The sequence below is a fragment of the Garra rufa genome, chromosome 15 (genome assembly GCF_049309525.1).
Source record: "Garra rufa chromosome 15, GarRuf1.0, whole genome shotgun sequence".
Classification (NCBI taxonomy): Eukaryota; Metazoa; Chordata; class Actinopteri; order Cypriniformes; family Cyprinidae; genus Garra; species Garra rufa.
In genome coordinates this window covers 41232762-41252792 of record NC_133375.1, presented here as the reverse complement: position 1 = coordinate 41252792, position 20031 = coordinate 41232762, and positions in this window count along the sequence as shown.

Genomic DNA, 20031 nt, shown 5'->3' with positions numbered 1-20031 from the left:
CGAACCCGATCTGAAGTTCAGATCTACATCAAATGAATCATGAACCAAAGTCACGATCCTAATAATGATTCCCAAACCATCATTTCAGATCAGGAACCGAAGCGCCAACCGCAAATCAATCAGTTCGCAAAATGATTCACAGAAGTCCCAATCAAAATTAAATGATTTGATAACCCACACATAAGTCCCAATCTGAATTAAATGATTCGCAAACATGCTCTAAAGTCCTGATCTGAATGATTTGCAACCTGTGCTCCAAAATTCTGATCTAAATCATAAGATTTGCGGTCTGTGCTCCAAAGTTCCAGTCTGAATAATAATTCCCGAACCATAATTTCAGATCAGGACTCGGACCGCTGACCGCGAACCAATCAGTTCGCAAAATGATTCACAGAAGTCCTAATCTAAATTAAATGATTGGCAAACCCACACATAAGTCCCAAACTGAATCCAATATTTCGCAAGCACGCTCTCCTGATCTGAATGATTTGCGATCTGCGCTCTGAAATTCTGAACTGAATCAACAGCATCGCGAACCCACTCCGAAGTTCCAATCTAAATCAAAAGATTTGCGTCCTGCGCTCCAAAGTCCCAGTCTGAATAATGATTCCCGAACCATAATTTCAGATCAGGACTCGGAGGGCAGACCACGAATCAATCAATTTGCAAAATGATTCATGATCTGCGCTCCGAAGTTTGGGTCTGAATCAAAAGATTCACAAACCCGAACCGAAGTTCCGATCTAAATTTAATGATTTGTAATCCGTGCTCCGAAGTCTCGATCTAAATAATGATTCATGTACCATCATTTCAGATCAGGACACAGATCATGAATCAATCATCCACGAAATGATTCACAGAAGTCAGATTTGAATCCATGCTTCGCAAACCTAAAAGGACCTGAAAGTTCCGATCTACATCAAATGATTCATAATCCAAAGTCATGATCTGAATAATGATTCCCAAACCATAATTTCAGATCAGGACCCGGAGTGCTGACCATGAATCAATCAGTTCACAAAATGATTCACATAAGTCCTGATCTGAATCAAATGATGATCCACGCTCCGAAGTTTTGTCTGAATCAAAAGATTGGCCAATCCTATTGACCAGCACTGAAGTTCCAATCTAAATCAAATGATTCAAGATCCGAACTCCAAAGTCATGATATGAATAATGATTCGCGACCCATCATTTCCAAGAGACGGAGCATGAATGATCTTATTGGAGCGAATCATTTTGCAACACAAAGTTTAACTGATTTGGTGTTTCTTAAAGCTCCTATCCATTTCACCCATCACTGCATGGTTTTTAAAATGATTACAAGCGATGTTGAAATGTGAAAATTAATGGCTCTTTTGATCTGGTTTTTGCTAGTGAATCGCCTAAACCAAATGATCAAAGTCACGAGTTTGAATCAGTCGGAACGGTTCCAGCGTAAATGACTCACTCAGTTGATTTGGTTTGTCTATCCCTCTTTTCGCGTCTTCAGCCATGTTTACATGACACTGTCAGCACTACTACTGGCTTAGCTCACTAGTTTTATGCCATTAAGTGAAATAAACGGAAAAAGTATGATGGTTACAAATTAAATATCAAGATTTTCATTCCAAAGATAACATCCAACACAAATCTATGAACACATTTAGGTGAGGTAACCAGTTTACTGCTAACTAGTGAAAACAGTCCAATAAATATGACGAGCTGCACCTCAAAATATATGTTAGATATATATGTTATGTCCCTACTAAATTCTATGCCCTTGCATTAAAGAGTCAGAAAGAGAAAGAGAAAAGAAGATTACTATATGTGACCCTGGACCACAAAACCAGTCGCTGGGGTATATTTGTAGCAATAGCCAAAAATACATTGCATGGGTCAAAATTTTTGATTTTTCTTTTATGCCAAAAATCATTAAGAAATTAAGTAAAGTTCATGTTCCATGAAGATTTTTTTGTAAAATTCCTACTGTAAACATATCAAAATGTAATTTTTGATTTGTAATATGCATTGTTGAGAACCTAATTTGGACAACTTTAAAGGTGATTTTCTCAGTCTTTTTGATTTTTTTGCATCCTTAGATTTCTGATTTCAAATAGATGTATCTCAGTCAAATATTGTCCTATCCTAACAAACCATACATCAATAGAAAGCTTATGTATTGAGCTTTCATATGATGTATAAATCTCAGTTTTGTCAAATTTAACCTTATGACTGGTTTTGTGGTCCAGGGTCACATATAAATGTTTGATTATTTTGAGCCCAAAAAGACCTGACTAGCGCTTTAGTTGGACCTCAAGGGGAATTAATAAATGCATGTATGATGTTGAACAGAGACTTTCTCACCTAAACTGTGATGAAGAGCTAAGTAGGACTGGTTTGGGTTGTTACTTGGGAAAAACCAGCTCTGCCCCACTGTTCACCACCACAGCTCTTTTTGTCTTGGGAGACGAGCGTTTCTCAGGGGAAAATAAGAGATTTGAAGAAAGAGAGCGAGAGAAAGAGAGACCTGTCCCCCTGAGAGACTCTGGGGTCTTTGTGATGATCAAAGCGCGGCTCTGTGGTCCTGTGACGGAGCTCCTCTGGGAAAACTGAAGTGATGTTTGGAGGTAAATGGCCACTGGCTTCGTGATGAAAGAGGACAACTGTGGAAATGGAAATGAAGACAGAGGCATCTGAACATTCACACCCGCCAACCACAGCCATGATCTGCGGAAGAGACACAAAAACAGAAGCAGAAAAACATGGAAACTGAACGATTGCTGCTGCTCTCAGACACACTCACATGCTGCACTGAAGCTGTCAGTGTTCATGAGGTTGATCAACTACATTTGGCTCCTAAAAGTCAAGTCTTTCTGTGCAGCAGTGTACTGTAAAAAACGAGTCCAAAAATGAATGGTTTCGATCAAGATTTAAGATACAAACACTCCTAGAGGAAACATTCACTGCACAGGAATAGTAACAGTGTTGTTATTGTTAACTAAAATGACTAAAATTTAATTCTGTTAAGTAAAATGAAATAAAAACCTTAAAAACTTAAACTTAAAAACCTAATAGATATATAAATAAATAAATGTTGGTTTGGCAATTGACTTAAATAAAAAGATAAGTTGAAGTACCAAAATTATTTAAACAAAAATTAAGAAAAACAGAAATATTAAACATCTAAAACTAAACACTTAAACTAAAACTAAATTAAAGCTAAATAGAAATATATTAAAAAAATGAATAAAAGGAAAACAAATACAATTAAACAAAATAATCACATAATAAAAGAGTAAAACTTCAAATAAATTAAATTAAAGCTCGATAGACATTAAAAAAATGAAATAAAAAATAATATAAAACTAAGTGTTAAACTGAATCAAAGCTAAATAAAAATATTAAAAACTAATACAAATGAACAAAATAATCACTATAAAATTGCTAAAACTTAAACTAAAATAAATTTAAGCTAGATAGAAATATAAAAAAGCAACAAAAATGAATAAAAGGAAAAAAAAATCTTAAACTAAACCAAAGCTACACAGAATTGATAAAAACTAACAAAAATGAACAACAAAATCACAATAAAATGACTAAAACTTAAATTAAAATAAATTAAAGCTGGACAGAAATATATATATTTCTGTCCAGCTTTAAGTTTGTTTTTTATATTTCTATTTAGCTTTGATTTAGTTATTTAGTTTAGTTTAATATATATATATACAGGGAGTGCAGAATTATTAGGCAAGTTGATATTCTTGTCATATTTTTTTCCCAAGCACATTTGAATAATTCCAAACCACATCAATCTTAATAACTACTATTCATTTTGTATTTAATTATTTATAATTGATATATAATTGTCCATGAAGGCTGGAAGTGAAAAACTCCTTATTTTCAGGTGTGCAGAATTATTAGGCACATTTTCTTTTACAGATAAAATGAGCCAAAAAAGAGATTTACCTCAGACTGAAAAGTCAAAAACTATTAAATGCCCATGAGAAGGATGCAATACTAATGCAATACTGCAATTTGCAAAGTTAAGGCATGACCACCGGACAGAAAAACGCTTGTTGCATCTGCATTGTCAGAAAAAACAGGTGGAGGAGAAAAGATGCATGTTAATTGCAAAAAAGTAAGATGTAAGAATGTTAAGAATCAGATATGTTAAGAATGTAAGAATGTCTTAATGTTAAGAATCAGATATGAAACCATCAGGAACCATTTAGTCTCCAGCGCCACCGTTTTCCAGAACTGCAACCTACCTTGAGTCTCCAGAAGTGCAATGTGTCAGGTTCTCAGAGACTTTGGTTGGGCAAAAAATCCTGAAAAATGACCCTCAATTAATAAGAATAACATTCTGAAGTATTGTCAAATACAGATGGTTTTTTTTCTAGGCTTTATAGACAGATGAGTTGAGCGTGACTCTTGAAGGACCAGCACCACATCCTCTTGTAGCACTGTTTCAAGTTTATCCTCCAGAATCTGGCAGTAAGTTTGGGGACTTCAGTTTTAGTCCATCTCCTATCCTGAAATGTCTGTCTTGCAGAGAGGGACCAAAATAAACTCTTAAAACTTACTGCCAGATTCTGGAAAATATATTTTTGAAAGAGTGCTACAAGAGGATGTGGTGCTGGTCCTTCAAGAGTCACTCTCAACTCATCTGTCTATAAAGCCTAGAAAAAAACCATCTCTATGTATTTGACAATACTTCAGAATGTTATTCTTATTAATTGAGGGTCATTTTTTAGGATTTTTTGCCCAACCAAAGTCTCTGAGAACCTGACACATTGCACTTCTGGAGACTCAAGGTAGGTTGCAGTTCTGGAAAACGGTGGCGCTGGAGACTAAATGGTTCCTGATGGTTTCATATCTGATTCTTAACATTAATTCTTACTTTTTTTGCAATTAACATGCATCTTTTCTCCTCCACCTGTTTTTTCTGACAATGCAGATGCAACAAGCGTTTTTCTGTCCGGTGGTCATGCCTTAACTTTGCAAATTGCAGTATTGCATTAGTATTGCATCCTTCTCATGGGCATTTAATAGTTTTTGACTTTTCAGTCTGAGGTAAATCTCTTTTTTGGCTCATTTTATCTGTAAAAGAAAATGTGCCTAATAATTCTGCACACCTGAAAATAAGGAGTTTTTCACTTCCAGCCTTCATGGACAATTATATATCAATTATAAATAATTAAATACAAAATGAATAGTAGTTATTAAGATTGATGTGGTTTGGAATTATTCAAATGTGCTTAGGAAAAAAAATATGACAAGAATATCAACTTGCCTAATAATTCTGCACTCCCTGTATATATATATATACACACACACACACACACACACACACACACACACACACACACACACACACACACACACACACACACACACACACACACACACACACACACACACACACACACACACACAATTATATAAAAAAAAATCGAAGCTAAACAGAAATATTAAAAAACTAATAAAAATGAACAAAATCACATTAAAATAAAATGAAAGTAAATTAAAGTAAATGAAAGTAAATTTAAGCTAGATACAAAAATTAAAAATGAATAAAATCATAAAAAATAAGATGATAAAATAAAAAATAATAATAAAATCTTAAACTAAAACAAACTAAATCAAAGGTAAATAGAAATATAAAAAACCCAAAAAGGAATAAAAGGAAAAAAAAAATCAGAAATTAAAAACCATAAACTAAAATGCAAGCTAAATAAAACTACAAATAATAATAAAAACAACGAAAAAAAAAAAAAAAAACATAAGATTGCTAAAACTAATGTTAGAATAAAAAAATAAAAAAATAAGTATTAATAAATATTATTAATATTAACAAATTAATAGTATATGAATAAAATGTGAGTTTATGTTGAGCTCTCTTTCAATCTTGGTATCAGATCTGAGCACAGTTTTAGACAATGCTGAGATCTTGTCAAACTCTAGTAGGTTCAGATGAGATTACAGATGAGATCTTTTTCTCAGAGAAAAGAAAAAAAAAAGTACGAGACTTAAAGAAAAGTCTCCATTTGCTCTACATTGCTGTACAGGAGAAACTATTGAGATATTAAAGAGTTTCACGAAGGCTGATGTCAGATAATGGCTCCCAGCTCTGCTCACATCTCTTCTGCTGCGAGATATTTGTATAAAAATAAATCCCGATCTGCCGGGTGTGTGATGTACATTTGTCTCAAGAGGAACCGTGCGGTTGTGTTGATTTGAATGAAACATGTAGAGTCTTTGTAGCAAATCCCATCATGCACTTGTGTTACTGTTTTATGTCTGCATGTTAGAGTGGTGTTATATGCAGATCGCTTTTTAATGTTCTCAGACCCGAGAGACGACAGACGATTCTGGGACCTGCGTAGAAAAAAACGGAAAGAAATACACCTGTAATACGACAATCAACAGTAATGCTGTCTGTCAATAAATTTACAAAAATGTATGATAAAATGTATGATTGATAGATAGATAGAACGATAGAACGATATAATAATAGATAGACAGAACAATAGATAGATAGAACGATAGAACAATAGATAGATAGAAAGATAGATGGATAGATAGACCGATTTAGCGATAGGATGATAGAGCAATAGAACGCTAGATAGAATGATAGATAGAACGATAGATGGAGCGATAAACCGATAGAGCAACAGAATGATAGATAGAACGATAGATAGAATGATAGAGTGATAGAACGATAGATAGAATGAAGATAGAACGATAGAGCAATAGAAAGATAGATAGAATGATAGAATGTTAGAACAACAGAATTATAGATAAAACGATAGAACGAAATAGAATGACAGAACGATAGATTGATAGATAGAAGAACAGAACGATAGATAGAATGATCTGTAACACTTTAGAACAGGTAACACCTATTAACTATTAACTATGACTTTTCCCTCAATAAATTCCTAATTTGCTGCTTATTAATAGTTTGTAAAGTAGTTGTTAGGTTTAGGTATTGGGTAGGATTAGGGATGTAGAATAAGGTCATGTAGAATAAAGCATTATTAGGTGCTTAAAGGAACACTCCACTTTTTTTGGAAATAGGCTCATTCTCCAACTCCCCCCCGAGTTAATAAGTTGATTTTTACCGTTTTGAAATCCATTCAGCCGTTCTCCTGTTTTGGCGATATCACTTTTAGCATAGCATAGCTTAGCATAGATCATTGAATCCTATTAGACCAGTAGCATCGCGTTCAAAAGTCAAGTCAAGTCAAGTCAAATTTTATTTCTATAGCACATTTAAAAACAACAGAGTTGCGCCAAAGTGCTGTACAGAGCTACAGAATGCAAATAAAAGCTATTAGAATAGACAAGATAAAATACAATTATAGACACGATTTCACCCGATATAATCCCTTTAATAGATCATATAAGATCAATCCAAAGTGACTTAATTAAAAGCCAAAGAAAATAAATAAGTTTTAAGAGCTGATTTAAAACTGGATAATGACGGGGCAGATCTCACAGTGAAGGGCAAACTGTTCCAGAGTTTAGGTGCCGCAGCAGAGAAGGCCCGCCCACCCTTGGTTTTACAGCGAAAGCGTGGGACAGTTAAAAGAAGCTGATTACAAGACCTGAGAGTTCTTTGGGGAGTGTAAAGAGTCAGAAGGTCAGATAAGTATTTTGGTGCATTCCCGGATAGCGCTTTGTACACAAAAACTGCAATTTTAAAATCGATTCTGAACTTAACCGGGAGCCAGTGTAAAATTTCTAGAATAGGTGAAATGTGTTCTCTCTTTTTTGTACCGGTCAGAAGTCTCGCTGCAGCATTTTGAACAACTTGCAGGCGAGAGATTGTAGTTTGAGGCAGACCACAGTACAGGGAATTACAGTAGTCCAGCCGTGATGTAATGAAGGCGTGAATTACAATCTCTAAATCTTTCCGAGACAAGAAATGTTTTACTTTTGCAATCGATCTCAAGTGAAAGAAACTGCCTTTTACTACTGAGCTAACTTGTTTTTCAAAATTAAGTGCCGAATCCAGAGTAAATCCGAGATTCCTTACATGAGGTCGAGCACTGACAGGGAAGGAACCGAAATTAGAAGTAGATGAGAAAGTAGATGGGCCTAAAATCAAAATTTCGCTCTTACTTTCATTTAGTTGTAAGAAATTATTTGCCATCCAACATTTGATCTCCTCAAAACAGTCGTACAGTGCCAAAAGTGTCCAACGAGTTTCCATATTTGTTGTATTTAAAACTTGACTCTTCTGTAGTTATATCGTGTACTAAGACCCGTGGAAATGCAAAACTGCGAGTTTCTAGGCTGATAAGATTAGGAACTACACTTCTATTTCGGCGTAATAGTCAAGGAAGTTTGCTGCCGTAATATGGCCTGCATTTATTTAATCGAAAGTACAGCAAAAACAGAACAATTTTGAAACATTTTTATATTTAAAATAACTTTTTTATTTGAATTTATTTTAAAATGTAATTTATTCCTGTGATCAAAGCTAAATCTTCAGCATCATTACTAGTCTTCAGTGTCATATAATCCTTCAGAAATCATAATATGCTGATTTGCGGTTTAAGAAACATTTTTTTTATTATTATTATCAATATTTAAAACAGTTAAATACAACATAATAATAATAAATAATATTTTTTTGAGAAGCAAATCAGAATATTAGAATGATTTCTGAAGGATCATGTGACTGCAGTAATGAGATCACAGGAATAAATTACATTTTAAAATATATTCAAATAGAAAACAGTTATTTTAAACAGTAAAAATATTTAAAATTTTTACTGCTTTTGAAGAGACTTTAAAAAAAAAAAAAAAACACGTTACAAATCTTACTCATCTTAACTTTTTGCAGTCTCTTTAAAATGTGAGTTGCTGAAAAGCAAAGAGATGATATGCATGTCCAGCACATGTACAAATAAATGAAACCTGCATTTAAGATAAATGCACATTTATTGTTAAGCACGAATAAAGCTTTTAAAAGCAGAAACATGAAACCTTTCTGTTCAAGTGCTTCTGTGCACAACATGCATATTCAGTTACGTCACATCATATTGTTGGCTTTTTGACAAATTTGTTGCTCACTTTGGATAAAAGCATATGCTAAATGCATACATGTAAACGTGTTTCACAGAGCCGAGAGCACTTTACTAAACTACTGATATCTGAAAGCATACAGAACACATTATTTTACCAATATAAGATGAATCATACAAATTGCATGTATTGTTTATTTAGTACTGACTTCAATAAGATTGACCCCTTGATTCTTAATACTTTGTTCTTACCCGAAAGACCCACAACTCTGTTTTTTGTTTAGTGATAGTTGTTCATGAGTCCCTTGTTTGTCCTGAACTGTTAAACTGCCTGCTATTCTTCAGAAAAATCCTTTAGGTCCAACAAACTCTTTGGTTTTCCAGCATTTTTGTGCATGTCAACCCTTCTAACAATGACTATGATTTTGAGATCCATCTTTTCATACTGAGAACAACTGAGGGACTCATATGCAAATATTACAGGTTCAAACGCACACTGATGCTTTAAGAAGAAACATCTAGGTTTCTTTTGCATATTTGAACTCTATCCAGCAGTGACTATGATTTTGAGATCCAACTTTTCACACCGAGGACAACTGAGGGACTCATACATAACTATTACAAAAGGTTCAAACATTCACTGAAGCATTTTGAGCAAAAACTTTTGAACAGGAGGAAGATGTGTATATTTTTCTTATAGTAGACAAAATAAGTACAATTTACTCTGATCTTCAAATTCAATACGTTTTCACTATTTAAAATCTCTTAACATGCATTTTGTATCGTCCCTCTTATTTTTGTAAAATAATTAACATTAAGCAGATTCTGCAAGGTGTATTTAAACTTTTGACCTCAACTGTCTAAGAGTCTGTCACTTAATCTAAAATTCACACGCATAGAACAATAAATCAGGCAATGTTCTTGCATCATTATGGCTTTCCTTTGAGATCAAACACTGCCAAATAGTTTTAACTTGATCCTCAAACACGCTGAAAGAGGAAGTCGCACTAACGCTGCATTATTCACATTAGTAATTCAGTCTTAAGAGGCAGAATTCCTCCGTATCCCCTCAGACTCGCCTGAAACTGGGCCAAGTCAAGGTTAGCTGTTAAGCTGGGGAAACTCAAGCAGTGTTGCCCGAGAGCCTTTACTATAAGTAGAGCCATAGGCAGCGAGGTTTTGATCTGGTGAGATATATTCTAGATGCATTAACACAGAGCTGTTGAGAGAGAGGCTTACGATGAGATCTTTTAAATCCAGCGGTCCGAGCTGACAGATGTGCCATATCCTTCTCCATACGCAACACGCGGCTGCTCTTGCCAAGTCTAGCTGTAGGTCAGCGCTCTCTCATTCGCTTTTTGCACTCCTCTCCGTCCTTTTTTCGACAGTGTGGGTTACGATACGTGTGAAGCTCCAATCGAGCATGAAAGTCATGTTCTGTGAGATGGAAGGAGGCCTCAGGCTTTGGCACCGCGGCTCTAGAACTGGCAAAACCTCCACACCCTCAGTGGGACGATCACAGTACCGACCCGCTGCTGACACGCACACATGACGGCCCAGAACCCGCTGCTGAAAAAATGCTAATGTGCTAAAAAAGTCATCAGGGTAACTTATTCGAGAGAAGTTGCGTTTGATTTCTCCCGCTTTTCCGCACAAATTGAGCAGCTCATATTCGATATTTACTCTTTCAGACCTTTGCATTCATTTCGCATTGCACTTTAACAAGACTGAGTTACTGCAAAATGTGTTTCACAGAGCTGAGAGCAGTTCGCTAAACTAGTGGTATCTGAAAGTGTAATCAAATTAGCCAAGAAATATTTCAGAAAAACAATTGGTAGAACTTTCTATAGGCTCAATTGTCATTAGGATCTGCGGCCAGGGTCGCAAATACCTTCTTGGGTCATTATGTGTCAAATCAATCACATTTAAGAAATGTCCCTGGCTTAAATTTTTAAACATAAATAGGGATGAAAGCCAAAATATTAAATGTCATGGATTTATATTTACTGAGTAATCCACTATTTTGACAAGAAGGCCAATTTTCACCTGAGATTTGGAGCAAAATTATAGGAGGGTTAAAGGAACACTCCACTTTTTTTGGAAATAGGCTCATTCTCCAACTCCCCCCAAGTTAATAAGTTGAGTTTTACCGTTTTGAAATCCATTCAGCCGTTCTCCTGTTCTGGCGATATCACTTTTAGCATAGCTTAGCATAGATCATTGAATCCTATTAGACCAATAGCATCACGTTCAAAAATGACCAACGAGTTTCGATATTTGTCCTATTTAAAACTTGACTCTTCTGTAGTTATATCGTGTACTAAGACCGGTGGAAATGCAAAGCTTCAATTTTCTAGGCTGATAAGATTAGGAACTACACTCCCATTCCGGCGTAATAGTCAAGGAAGTTTGCTGCCGTAATAAGGCTGAAGAGTCAAGTTTTAAATACAACAAATATGGAAACTCGTTGGTCATTTTTGAACCCGATGCTATTGGTCTAATAGGATTCAATGATCTATGCTAAGCTATGCTAAAAGTGATATCGCCAGAACAGAAGAATGGCTGAATGGATTTCAAAATGGTAAAACCCAACTTATTAACTCGGGGGGAGTTGGAGAATGAGCCTATTTCCAAAAAAAGTGGAGTGTTCCTTTTTGATTTTATAAATATGAGGTCTTCACTGATGATCTGTCTTTGATGTGGTCCCTGCTGATATCCAGGGCTGTAGAGGATATCTCTGGGTGCTGATGGGTAGATCCGGGAGACTAAATGTGAAAATGATCTGCCGGCCGCAGTTGATTTTGATATTCTTGGTACTATCAAACTGACGGAATTTTGAGAACGCAGCGGACGTGAGGGACTATAATATGATAAGAGCTCGCTAAAGTACTGAGGAGCTAAACCATTGAGGGCTTTATAAGTAATTAGCAAGATTTTAAAATCTATACGATGTTTAATAGGGAGCCAGTGCAGTGTTGACAGAACCGGGCTAATATGGTCATACTTTCTGGTTCTAGTAAGAACTCTAGCTGCTGCATTTTGGACCAGCTGGAGTTTGTTTATTAAGCGTGCAGAACAACCACCCAATAAAGCATTACAATAATCTATCCTTGAGGTCATGAACGCATGGATTAACGTTTCTGCATTTGACATCGTGAGCATAGGTCGTAATTTCGATATATTTTTTAGATGAAAAAATGCGGTTTTGCAAATGCTAGAAATGTGGCTTTCGAAGGAAAGATTGCTATCGAATAGCACACCTAGGTTCCTGACTGATGACGACAAATTGACAGAGCAGTCATTGAGTATTAGACTGTGTTTTAGGTTATTACATGTGGAGGTTTTAGGTCCAATAATTAACACCTCTGTTTTTTCAGAATTTAGCAGTAAAAAAAATTCTTGCCATCCAATTTTTTATTTCAACTATGCATTCTGTTAGTTTTTCAAATTGGTATGTTTCGCCGGGCCGTGAAGAAATATAGAGCTGCGTATCATCAGCATAACAGTGAAAGCTAACACCATGTTTCCTGATGATGTCTCCCAAGGGTAACATATAAAGTGTAAAAAGTAATGGCCCTAGTACTGAGCCTTGAGGTACTCCATACTGCACTTGTGATTGATATGATACCTCGTCATTCACGGCTACGAATTGATGCCGGTCAGATAAGTACGATTCGAACCAAGCCAGTGCACTACCACTAATGCCAACATAATTTTCAAGTCTATTTAAAAGAATATTGTGGTCAATAGTATCAAACGCAGCACTAAGATCCAGTAGTACTAATAGAGAGATGCATCCACGATCGGATGACAGAAGATGATCATTTGTAACTCTAATAAGAGCAGTCTCAGTGCTATGATACGGTCTAAAACCTGACTGGAAATCCTCACAGATACCATTTTTCTCTAAGAAAGAACACAATTGTGAGGACACTACCTTTTCTAGTATCTTTGACAGAAAAGGGAGATTTGAAATTGGTCTGTAATTGTTTAATTCATTGGGATCAAGTTGAGTTTTTTTAATTAGAGGCTTAATAACAGCCAGTTTTAAAGTTTTGGGGACATATCCTAACGATAGTGACGAATTAATAATATTCAGAAGAGGATCTATGACTTCTGGAAGCACCTCTTTTAGTAGCTTAGATGGAATAGGGTCTAACATACATGTTGTCGGTTTAGATGATTTAATAAGTTTGTACAACTCTTCCTCTCCTATAGTTGAAAATGCATGGAATTGTTCCTCAGGAGATTTATAGCATATCTGATGTGATACTGTAGCGGATGGCTGCATAGTTACAATTTTATCTCTAATAGTATCTATCTTGGTAGTAAAATAGCTCAAGAAGTCATTACTGCTTTGCTGTTGGGAAAATTCAGCGCCTGTTGGTGCTTTATTCTTCGTTAATTTAGCCACTGTATTGAATAAATACCTAGGGTTATGTTTGTTTTCTTCTAAGAAAGATGAAAAATAATCTGATCTAGCAGTTTTTAATGCTTTTCTATAGGATATGTTACATTCACGCCAGGCTGTACGGAAAACCTCTAGTTTTGTTTTCTTCCAGCTGCGTTCCATTTTTCGTCGTGCTCTCTTCAGTGCACGAGTGTGTTCAGTATACCACGGCGTCGGACTGTTTTCCTTAATTTTTCTTAACCGCAGAGGAGCAGCTATATCTAAAGTGCTAGAAAAAAAGAGAGTCAATAGTTTCTGTTGCATCATCAAATTTTCCTGAGCTATTGGATATGCTGAGGAATTCAGATAAATCAGGAAGATTACTTACCAAGCAGTCTCTTGTGGTAGAAGTAATGGTTTTACTGTACTTACAGTTTTAGCTATCTGGATTATACACAAGACTAGATAATGATCTGAGATATCATCACTTTGAAGCAGAATTTTAACGTCATTAACATCAACTCCGTGTGACAATATTAAATCTAAGGTGTGATTTTGGCAATGAGTAGGTCCTGACACGTGTTGTCTAACCCCAATTGAGTTCAGAATGTCTATAAATGCTGATCCCAATGCATCTTTTTCATTATCAACATGGATGTTAAAATCACCCACTATTAAGACTTTATCTGCGGCCAACACTAATTCGGATAGAAAATCAGCAAATTCTTTAATAAAGTCTGTATGGTGCCCTGGTGGCCTGTATACAGTAGCCAGTACAAACGTCACAGGACACATCCAGCCGTTTAACGATGACAATCTACTATGTATCTCGTCACCACGATAAGCAGGGAGGGGACCAGAGCATATTACAGTGTCTGACATCGTACTTGCAAGTTAACACCCCTCTTTAACATTATTTTTAGTGATCTCCGACTGGCGAAGTCAAACATCATTTGTGCCGACGTGAAAAACAATCTTACTGAATTTACGTTTAGCATTAGCCAGCACTTTTAAATTTGCCAAGATGTCAGGCGCTCTGGCTCCCGGTAAACACTGGACTATGGTGGCTGGAGTCTCTATTTTCACATTCCATACAATAGAATTGCCAATTACCAGAGCACTTTCATCAGGTTTCTCAGTTGGTGCTTCACTGAGTGGGGAGAACCTGTTTGATGTTCTGATCGGAACGGAAGAGCGGTGTTTTGACCCGCGACTATGCCGTCTCACAGTCACCCAGTTACCCTGCTGCATGGGCGCTGTAACTACCGGAACCGAACAATTTGCATGTCTCCCTGACAGTGTTGCCAGATTGGGCGGGTTTCCGCCCAATTTGGCTTTTTTTGATCGGCTTGGACCGGAGAATAACGCATTGGGCGGGTAGACAAAATTTGGGCTGCTTTAAAAAAATAAAAGCCACCCAATCAGCTGCTTTTTTCTTCGCTTTTATCATTAGTCATTGTTATTTTAATACCTTCGAGCAAGTAACACAGTAATATAATGTGTAGTGCAGTCATCAACTCATTTTTGCTTAACGCAACCCTTACTGGTTTAGTTTAACAGATACCTGTCAATCAATTTACGTCTTTAACGTTAGTGAGATGTGATGACTTGTGAGTGACGGGGTTTTGGCCCTATAACAGGCAAGATTTTGAATATGCAGCTTATTCATTTATTAATTTTAAGTAATTGTGATGGCAAAGTGGCCTAAATATAAGTTACACGACAAAAAGTCTAAGTGGATTACACAAGAGAGATGAATAGAAGACTTCTAAATATAATTGTAACTGAAATAAGAAAACGTGGGCGTGTGCATGAACGTAAATGCCAGCTACATTACATTTGTTTCTCATCACTTTATTGTGCACTTTTTGCACAGAAATTAGCATATTTTTACGGTGGACATTGAAAATGATGCATGTGTTTTTCCCAGGGTTAAAGTCATCGGTTAATTTCCACTTTGAAAAGAAGACATTTTACGCATATTTTCGGACTGTTTTGATTCATTTCCTGTGAAATTTATTTATCTTTATTTTATTTTGTCATTATTCTTTTTTTTTTAAAGAGATAAAAATGGTCCTTATCAACCTTGACATGGCAATAAAATTCTCATTGTTTAGGCAGTTAAAATTTGGGCTGGTTTTTGTTGAAGTGGGCGGGTTTTGGTGAGCTTTTGGGCTGGAAATCTTCAACCCGATCTGGCAACACTGCTCCCTGAGCTAGTCACATCCAAAGCCGTATCTAAGTCCCTCACATTCTTACTATCCTCCATTAAAGTTTGGATGTGTGTCTCTAGGTCTGAAATCTTCTCTGTCAGCCTAGCTATTTCCTTGCATTTATCACATGTATAAGGCTCACTGCCGACAGAGATAGATAAGCTATACATATGGCAGGTAGTGCAGACAACAATACCAAGAGAAGAAGCCATTACTCACCGTTTTTGTAGAATGGTTCCAATTTACCGCGATTCGCAATGCTAACTTGTTGCAAATCGTGGTTGTGGAATAAAAGCGAAACGGTTCGCGAGAGAGAAAGGAGAGTGGTAGTTGGTAGGCGCGAGTAGAGAACGTGAATGTAAATGCAGGTCGCCAGTGGCAAGCTAAATAGCTAAATAGCTAACCCACTGCACTCGCAGTTAACGGGTAAAGTGAGCGGTCAGATTAGTGTGACGGATAATTTCACAAGTCTGTTGGGAGTAAAGCTGTTTTTAATTACTTTAAACAGCAGAGAGTAATAATAAGATAGAGATTTCTAAAGAAAAACAAGCTCCAGAAAGCTAAAAACACAAACCACACGGCAAAGAATTGGTCTTTCTACTAAAATAATTGCATGGATAGAACATACCTGTTTGAATGCAATAAATAATCTTTTTCCAAAGTTTGTATGCCTGTAACTCAATAAATATTACAGATATCTCAATATAATTTTGGAGTCTTGTTCTTAAACTTTTCTTTTGGTATCTTAATTTTATAAGGCCCTGTATGGTTCAGACCCAGAGATACTGGGATTTCAATATGGCTCCAAAAGTAAATCTGTACATTTTCAGTGGTCAAAAACCAAATGTGGGTCACTCTGCATACATGACACTTTTTTCTTTTAAAGAGAACATTATCTGTCCAAAGGACAAATGTTGAAACTAAAATTGAACCTTTTTTCTTTCTATTAAAACAATTCAATAGATAGAACATATCTATCTGAATGCAATAAATACTCATTTTCCAAAGTCTGCATGCCTGTAAATAAAAAATCTCAGGTATCTCAATATAATTTTAGACTCTGGTTCTCAACAAACTTGGGGAGCCCAATGCAACTCGATGTCCAAATTGTTGAATTTTACCCATTTTCAATTTCTTAACAATTGTTTACAAATTCTTAATTTTTTTTAAAGCATGTATTTTTTGTGCATGGTTGCTCTTATATATGCTGAATGATTTAGAATATTAAGAGCCTATTTTAATCATTTTTTGCATAACGTTACTGAATTTCAAAAAGCAGAAAGCTGCTGTAAGGTCATTCTTAAATATTTATATTCTTAGATATTTACCTATATAACAGAATTTTAAAGACAAAGATTTTCTTAAGAAGAAAAATATAGAAATTTAATATAGATTCTACGTTGTTCATAAAAATGTACAAAGTGCATTTCTTGAAAAATTCTTAAAAATAAGGATGTTAAGAAATTTTGAACAATGTTTTAAAGCACAATCTTTAATATTTTAAGAACAAAAATATTTCACGTCAAATATTTTTTTCTTAATTAATAACTTAATTAAACGTAATTTTTAAGGCCATATATGTAGTATAACATCTCAGCTCCAAATATATTGGGATATCATTATGGCTTCAAAAGTAAACTTGTAGACATTTTAGTGGTCAAAAACCAAAAGTGGGTAACTCTGAATACATGTCTGAAGAATAAAAAATGTTGAAACTAGAACTGTATCCTTTTTCCTATCAAAATAATTGCATAGATGGAACACTGTCTGAGTGCAATAAATACTCTTTTTTTTTCCAAAGTTTGTTCTTAAAAATACAAAAAAAAGTTAAGAAATTTTGTAATATAAATGATAAGAATTTTTCACAATGTTGCTAAGCACATTTCTTGAAAAAATCTTAAATATTTTAAGAACAAATATTTCACAACACTTATTTTCTTAGAATGGAATAAGCTAAGTTTGTAAAAATGTTCCTACACTGTATAAAAAAAAAAAAAAATAATAAAAAAAAAGTTGAGTTGTTTCAACTCAAAATAATGTTATCCCGCCAACTTAAAATGTTTAGTTTAGTTGTCATTTAAATTAACATTTAGTAACTTAACATTTCAAGTTGACTTAACTAAAAATTAAGTCAGTGGGGTAACATTTTTTAAGTTGAAACAACTTTTTGAAACAATTTTTTTTACAGTCTAAATGTAATATTTGAAAAATTAACATTTTCAAAATGTGCTTAATGCTTTCAAAAAATTAAGCTGCAATTACAAATAGTAAACAAAGTCCCTATTTGAGTGGTTTTTGTATAATTGTTAGTGAATTTCTAATTCAGCTTTAAGCAAATGAGTATTTCACACATAATCATGTCAGATTGTTGTTTACATTATTGATGAATGGTGTCACATCAGAACATTAAGTATATCGTAATATGTATTATGTACAATAATATACAACTGAACAGCTCATATTCAATATTCACTCTCTCAGACCTTTGCATTCATTTAACATTGCACTTTAACAAGCCTGAGTTATTGCATCCTCCAATGCACACATACACACAAACATGATACTAAAACTGAGCAACAGCCATTTTTGTGAGAATAAAACAGCCAGTGAAAGCCCTCTCCTCCACCCACAACCTGTGGGAAGGCCAATCCGGGGCTATTGTTGGCCGTCGTCCTATCATTAGCACTAACCTTGAGTCCTGGCTCCGAGCTGTAATCTGAACAGAGCCATGCGGGAGTCAGAGGCTGCCTGCAGTGAATTATTAATGAACAGCATCAGGTCGCTCTCCCTTCCTGCTCTTCAGGAAACTGGGTGCTGCTTGCAGGCATTCAGAGTCTTTCACACACACATAGACACAGACACACACACACACACACCTATCAAGGTAAAACGGATCCGAGTCTGGCCTAGCGCAGCTTAGTTAGCCAAATTACAATCGATACTCGGATATGATTCATCCGACCCTCCTGCTCGCGATGCATTAAACAATATGAGAGAAAAATAAATGGCACAAAAGTAGAACAGTCTAATACGTGTTCGTTAAGATGAGCTCCATCAGCTCAGACGCTTGGGACGATCTGTCGAAAATCGACTAATGAGAACGATATGGTGAGGTGGTGCAGTTATAATGAGAAATAACAAGGAAGAGGGTAAATTGTAGCCAGAGAGCCGGAATTATGTGAAATTAAGATAAACGTGGAGGACTATTAAAGCAGATGTTTTGGAACTAGTGCAAATGCCTGGCCGACATGTGATTACATGCAGTGCTTCGACAGACTCTTATGCTTTGAAGAGTTCACGGTAAATAATAAAAAGACCATGAATGTCACATACCTCCAGCTGAAGCAGGTCTGTTGGATTCACCTGAATAAAAAAAATAAATAAACCTTAATACAGCTTTATAATGGCAGAGAAAATCATGCACGTCTGAACGATAGAGAGCTCAAAAGTGAGTTCCCACTTTTTCAGTGGCCTTGGTTCCCAAAGCATTCATTTCCTCCAACTGGATTTAAAAATGATCTTGAATAAAAATGAACTAAACTAAAAACAGCAAAACAACAAAAGAACCCACACACAGACACACACACACTAGTTTTAAATTTTTTTTATCTGTCTCTTCTGCTCACAAAGGCTGCATTTATTTGATCAAAAATACAGTAAAAACAGTTAAATTATGAAATATTATTACGATTCAAAATTCCTGCTTTCTACTTGAATAAGTTTTAAAATGTAATTTAAATTCTGTGATCAAAGCTAAATTTTCAGCACCATCACTGCAGTCTTCAGTGTCACATGATCCTTCAGAAATCATTCTAATATGCGGATTTGCTACTAAAAAACCCCAAATCTGATTATCATCAATGTGGAGAACAGTTCTGCTTCATATTTTTGTGAAAACTTGATACATTTTATTTTTTCAAGATTCTTTAACAGAAAGCTGAAAAGAACAGCATTTAATTGAAATATAAATCTTCTGTAACATTTTAATAAATTGAATACATCCTTGCTGAATAAAAGTATGATAGACTGCTATTATAGATAGACAGACCGATTATTTTATATATATGAATTTTGTTGGATCCTTGTGACAGCAGATGTCAGTATCAGCAGCAGTTGCCGTAAGGGTCTGTAAGGGCCGTGCCACATTTTCATCTGAAAATACTAGCCACACTTTTCAAATGTCTGCAGTATCACAGATCGCCTGCCACAAATACCCGCATGAATGTTTGACAGATGACAAATGTTTCTGTTTGCTATCAGAAGGCCGCTCTGGTGCTGTACGGGTAATACTGACAGACATTATGAGCAGCAGGAGCACCTGCTGATTTAAATACAGGAAATGCTCAGGGCTCAATTACCGTCTCCTCCAGACAGCAGGTGGCATAATTGAACGAGACACCAGAAAGGTGTG